The sequence below is a fragment of the Epinephelus lanceolatus genome, chromosome 5, assembly GCF_041903045.1.
Source record: "Epinephelus lanceolatus isolate andai-2023 chromosome 5, ASM4190304v1, whole genome shotgun sequence".
Taxonomy (NCBI): domain Eukaryota; kingdom Metazoa; phylum Chordata; class Actinopteri; order Perciformes; family Serranidae; genus Epinephelus; species Epinephelus lanceolatus.
Window position 1 is genome coordinate 13,246,237 of NC_135738.1, and position 6,264 is coordinate 13,252,500.

General features: G+C 43.5%; 1 long non-coding RNA gene across 1 annotated transcript in view; it reads left to right on the forward strand.

Annotated features, from left to right (window-relative positions):
• Positions 1–6,246: 6,246 nt before the first annotated feature.
• LOC117262048 (uncharacterized) overlaps positions 6,247–6,264 on the forward strand; it is a 2,763-nt gene continuing 2,745 nt past the window's right edge. Inside the window, exon 1 of the long non-coding RNA XR_004502090.2 lies at positions 6,247–6,264. This exon is cut by the window's right edge and continues 2,347 nt beyond it. This is a non-coding gene — a long non-coding RNA (uncharacterized LOC117262048).

Consider the following 6,264-nt stretch of genomic DNA (forward strand, 5'->3'; position numbering starts at 1 on the left):
TGTGTGCTTTAAACTTGTGAGACATGAATGTACTTATAAGGACAGAAATATCTTCATAACCAGTGAGTAACATTTTCCAGTGAAGGTCAGGGTGAGGGGTTAGAGTGCAGCACAGTGCTTCCTCTCTAGTTTTATCATACAAGACAGTGGTTCCCAACCTAGGGGTTGAGACCCTTTAGGAGGTCGCCAGGGAGTTCTGAGGGGTCGCAAAACAAAACTGGAAAGAAAAGCATAAAAGAATCCGCTAAAATAAGTTTTTTTTATTCCAAATTTTTCACTGATCTTTGCTTTTTCAACGTTGTTCAGGGTGTGGCTCTTGGGTTGGACATGTTGGGAATTCTGGCGTTCACCACTTTGATTCAGACTGAAATGTCTCAACAATAATAAAATAGATTCTCATGAAATTTTGTCCAGACATTCATTGTCCCCAGAGGATGAAACCTAATGACTTTGGTGATCCTCTAACTTTAAATCTGGCACAATGAGCAAGTTGACATTTGAGGTTTTCAGTGAATTGTCTCAACAAGTATAGACACTTTTACTGTTAGTAAACAGTATGACGTTTTTTGGTGGGCGGGGCTACCTTGGGGACAAAACAATTCTCCACAGACATTAGCTAGCGATAGCCAGCAAGTTCTGTTGGCTTGTTACAGGCAGTCGAGGAAGATGATGTGAGTGGTGCATTCAGAAATACTCACTCAAAGTGTTGGAATGCACTCTAACTGGACGATGCATAAATTCAGAGCACCCTTGGAATGTACCGTTCGGTTATTCAGAGCACCGCACTCTCGTGGCATAGCGCCGAGTGGAGTGAATGTGTGATTAATTCAACTGTTTGTTAATTTATTCAGAAATATAACGCTCTCCGGGACCTTTTACTTGAAAAAGTAAACGCTGACCAACAGGACCAGACTGGCCGACCCGTATGCTCTCACTCAGTGGATGGATGATGTCACAGGAAGCTTTGTGGTTCATTACTCTGCCAATCTTACAAAGGAGGACGACACTTGGAACAGTTTCCTCCAGTTTGTTTTGCTATCGAAGCTAACGTTAGCTAATGCGCTAAAAGGTTAGCGTTACAGAGAAATCCAATATTCCTCTTAATACCTCCCCAGTTTCTGATGAGATGGACCTGATAACCCTTATTATACAACAGCTAGTTCTGGCCCTGCAATCTGATTGGTTGAGAGACAGTAAAACCGTGACGATATTGGAGTACAACATCACGGTTATTTCACTGTGTATGTATCACTCCACCTCACAGCTGATTGCAATCAACAATCAAATCAAAACTGACGTTAGTGTCAGAAGATGTGTAAAGAGGCGGGGACAACAGCTATCTACACCAATCACAGCCTCAGGGCGACTGCCATACAGAAGCTGTCAGATGCGAGTCTTGAAGCTAGGGAGATCATGACAGCCTGCGGCCTCGTGCCTATGACCAAATCACAGCCATGACGATATACGAGTATAACATCACTCCCTCTCATGTGATATTGCTTAAATACACATAACGTTATTCATCCCTACAACAGGAACTTTCCCCCAGCATTTCTGATGATCGCCTCAGTCCAGTCCTCTTTTCTCATCATATTTCACCATAGTTGTCTTTGTCTTTGTTGACGGGCAGTGGTGGCTTTGATGCGATAAAATGTAAGTTTTGAGCCATGACTCCTTCTATTCTGGCTCCCAATACCACAACAAGACGACATTTTCAGACTCTTTTGTAGCCTACAGCCCTGTGGTGGAGAGTCGTGTTTTGCCTCCAGCTAACAAACTCGCGTCATTGTGACGACGGCCCTAAAAGGGTCTGTTGAATTGGTTGCATGGACTTTGGTACAGATATTAATGTTCCCCTTAGGATAAATAACTTTGGTGATCCCCTGGTTTTTCCCCCAGCACCATCATCAGTTTTCATTGTCCAATACTTTGGTTTGTGACTAAATACCCTCTAAACTCATGACCATCGCATCATCCTTAGCTGTACTTTGTGTTTTGTGCTAATTAGGGATTGTTTGCAAATTTTACCTGCTAAACATCAGCATATTAGCATTGAGCTTAAAGCGCAAAGCTTTACCTTAATACAGACTAACAAAGACACTAGTATAGCTATGCTCTTGTGGTGAATGATTTAAGTGAAGCGGCCTGAAGTGGCTTTGTGGCCACGGAGGGAACAAACAGCTTTGTGAGCAAGGAGTTGAAGATCTCACTGCTCCACTCTTAATTGTTAACTTTAGTAAACATGTTTTTCTTTATGAGTACATGGTCCTAATCGCTAGCTTTAAGTCATCTTCAATACACCATGATGTTCATTATGTAAATTATGGTCTCATTAAGAGTATAATAGACAATAAAGCAGGGTATGCTTTAGAACGTGGCTACCTCGCGATTGACAAGTCACTACCAAGGTGGTGTCTTCAGGTTCTCAGTCAGTCCCACCCCTCACTCCTCCATAGCGCTCGTCCAAATATGGTCACTTCTGGCTCCAAAAAACAAAGATGGCGACGGCCATAAGTCAAACTGGAGGCTTTTAGTCCACAAACCAATAGATGATGTCACAGTGGCTACGTCCACTTCTTCTACAGTCTATACCTGCAACAAAGGGCCACGAAAAGCCATTACTTTACTTTAAATGGTCACAAACCAAAAAGATTGGAAAACAAGTGGCTTACATTTTAGTTGGTCACTGCTGTAGAGCTAAAAAGTGTCCTTTAATCATTACCAAATCATTACTTATTAAATCGTGGACTACTTTTGTTTTGCAGTCTTTTGAGCATCATATATTAAGGACACACTTCAGTACATAAACAGCTTTTGTGTGTGCTTGCTTATTATCCTACAATAATGTGGTTGAGCCACCAAAACTTTATCATACTTCACAGTAGTTTCACTTTTAATATCTTTACTTCATCTCCTCTCCGTCACCTCCACCTCAGCCTCAGGATTAAAATTAAAGTGTGGTTAATAAGTAAAATCACAGGGGATAATAGCCTTCCGCTTGCTCTGTACGGACCAGGTGGCCTTAATGCTCTGTACACTCAGTCTGGGTACTTGGCTAATTAAAGTCACTTCCCTCCCGTCCTGGATGCATATTTTTGGGGACATGATAAAAGCTGTGGCATGGGGACACAGCTAAGTGCTCTTCTAGAGACAATAAAAGTGCTGCTGCATTCCTGCTTGTCTCACGTAGCCGGGTAATAGCAGTCGCACTGGGTTATGCTGACTAGCTAACAGAGGGGGTTGTGTAATAGTATGAAATATTCATTCTTACTGTAGCTCCTCGGGATATGGACCTGGTGCCAGATTTTTACGACCCTTTGATAAGTGTGTTGGGAGAAATAGAGGAAATAAAGTCTGTGTGTATGCATGAAGGAGTGAAAGTGTATTTTGATTAAATATTTATGGGTGCACATACTGAAGGAAGGAACTGTAACTTGTGATATTTACACTGAAAGTCTGCTCAGGCCCTTTAGACATGTCCCTGTGGTGTGCATACAGGATGGTGGGTGGAAATGGGACAGCAGGTCTTATGTAATAAGGAGCAGAGCTGAGGGGCAACATGGGCTTCTTTTAGAAAGCTCTGTTGGCACTCGAGGCATCGGCATATCCAGTTGGATACGGAGCCCACTGAGAGATTACCCACTTACACAGTTCCTGCAGACTGCTGAAGTGACCATAATCCTGCAGCCAAACCACTGCTAATGTTCTGTGGGACTGCTGCTTTGAGAGATGGGAGTTCAAATAAGAGAACAGGCCATCTGTTGTGAACTATACCAGCACCTGCTTTATTGTTGTTAAACATTATTTTGTGTTGTTAAGAACAAATCAAACAAATAAAATATAATGAGTAAATTTGTCAGCTTTAAAAGTGTTGATAATTTTGCAGATGGACAGATATGAAAGTGGTACCAATCCTCTCGTCCAACAAGGTAGTTTCTAGGGCTCCAGCCCAGAATGTTTTCTCAAAATCCCAAACCAGGCACATGCACAGATAGACCCCAGGTAATGCTCAAGCACCTGCCCTTTTGCCCTTTGTCTGGATAAGTGCCGTTCAGTCAGGAACACTCAAGAAAACTTTATTTCCATTTGCAGTATGATATTTGGCGGTATGGCTCTGTTCTGGGGCTTCTCTGCCTTTCCTCGGCCTACATGGAAAGCCTTGGGCAGAGAGAGCACACCTGTCTGCCTTTCCACATGCAAATGAGGAAAGTTTGAAGCAGAGAGGCAAACCTCCCTGCCCTGACATGCGCCTACATGGAAAGCCTTAGGCAGAGAGACCCAGTTGTCTGCCCTTCCACGTGCAAATGAGGAAAGCCTAAGGCAGAGAGAGCACACCTGTCTGCCCCTCCATGCGCCTACATAGAAAGCCTAAAGTGCAACACACACCGCCGCCATACGCCGCGCATCAAAACGCCCGCCTCCATTATATTCTATGAACAAACCCACATCGGCGCCGGCCGATGCGCCGCGCCGCTCTGCTTCAGCCCACTGCTCTATTTCCAGCACGGCCGGATGCTTAACGTTATCAAGTTTTTCAAATTTTTAATAAGACGATTTTGATAAGAAACTCACCTGTGAAATTCAAGTTGTTGTTGCCTCAAAGTTTCTCCTCTTCCTCTTTCCTTTTACCTAGCGGGCTGGGGCGGGAAATACACTTTAGTGTCGACGGTGCCGCTGCGCGCCGCTGCCAATGTGTGTTGGGGGCGGCACTTGACGGCCACAGCGCCGCGCCAGTGGCAGTGTGTGTTGCACTTAAGGCAGGGAGAGCAGCAGCAAAGACCCCCCGGGAACAGAACAGAGCAGCATCAATGACAAACAGAAATAACATTGATAAGTCAGACACAGCATGAAAAGGAGGAGCTGGGGTGGAGGCAGGATGCAAAGCAGCTTGTAGAGGAAGCAGCAACAGTAGGCAGGCCAGAGCAGTTTAAACAGGGCGCCCTGAATTAGATTTGCCAATTGGTTGTATAGAAAGGAATCATGTGATCTATCAGCTGACTCCCCTCCTTCAGTCAGCTGCTCCATCAGTTGATTGGACTGAGATTAGCTGATGTAGCTGGGATATGAGTTTAGGTTTACATCGTGTCCTGACTGGATTAACACTTTGCGCAATTCTTTGCAAGACATGTTTTAATAATTTCATTCTTTAGTTTGTGAATTTGGCCCATGGCATCAGTTGTCAGTTAAAAGTGTTGTATGCCCAACAACGGCATTTGAGTCAAGCCCCTGCCCCTCCCTCTTCAGCTTCCTTTTTGGCATGTAAATCAAGCGCCCTGCAGGGCAGCATCATGTGTCCCTGACCTGTGCCTTCACGGACAGTCAGGTAACGATAGTGTTTGCCCTCAGCCTCAGCATTATTTGTCACTATTGTGAACTTAAACCACTATTAAAACATCTCAATACAGCCAGTCTAACTCAGGCAGTAACCCACCGTGACGTTTAACAACAAGTAAGCTAGTTGTAAAATCACACCGTCTCCCTCCAACTCTTTGCCAGATTCGGGTTCATCAACTGCCTGCGAGCAGAGACCAACGCCAAATTGCTTTCCCTCTTCTGCACGCCTTTTTAAACCAAAACTCAACATGAAATAAAGTTTATGTCTCCCACGTTGCATCTCTGATAATTAATTTAAACAAAAATGACATGCAGTTTGGGGCTGTGGTGCGTAAAGTGCAGAGGAGGAGAAGAGGAGTGCGGGGTTGCATGTGTCTATTCTCTGGAATTCTTAAACAATATTTAAAGGTTATTTAGAAGATAATTATAAGAATTAGTGTGGGACTATTTCAAAAAGAAAGAAGGGGATGAGAATGAGGAGAGGAGAAGAGCAAAGGAAGAGAATAAAGTGATCTTGTGTAAAGATTTGTTGATAGTGATAGTTATTTTCTCTGTAGATCATTAAAGTGTGAGCAGTGTGTCACTGTTTTCTAGATGTAGAAATTGAATGTATATGTGTTGCAACTGCTAGGTGCATATATTACATAACATAAGTAAGCAAGACATTTCCCTGTTCATTACTGTGCACAAATGTATTGTTTGTTCTTAGGCCTCAAACACAATAAACCCTCTGGTGCTGGCAGATCGAAACCTCCTGGTAGGTGCACATTGTGTGTGCATATGTTTTTGTGCGTGAGAAAAATGTTTGTATAAGAGATGTCTGCTTGAGCACCTGATCTGTAAAATGTCTGAGCGCAGCACTGTCTCGAACCTTTAGATTTTTAGAATACATTCAACTTTGTGTCATTCAGATAGTATTACGTGCCCATG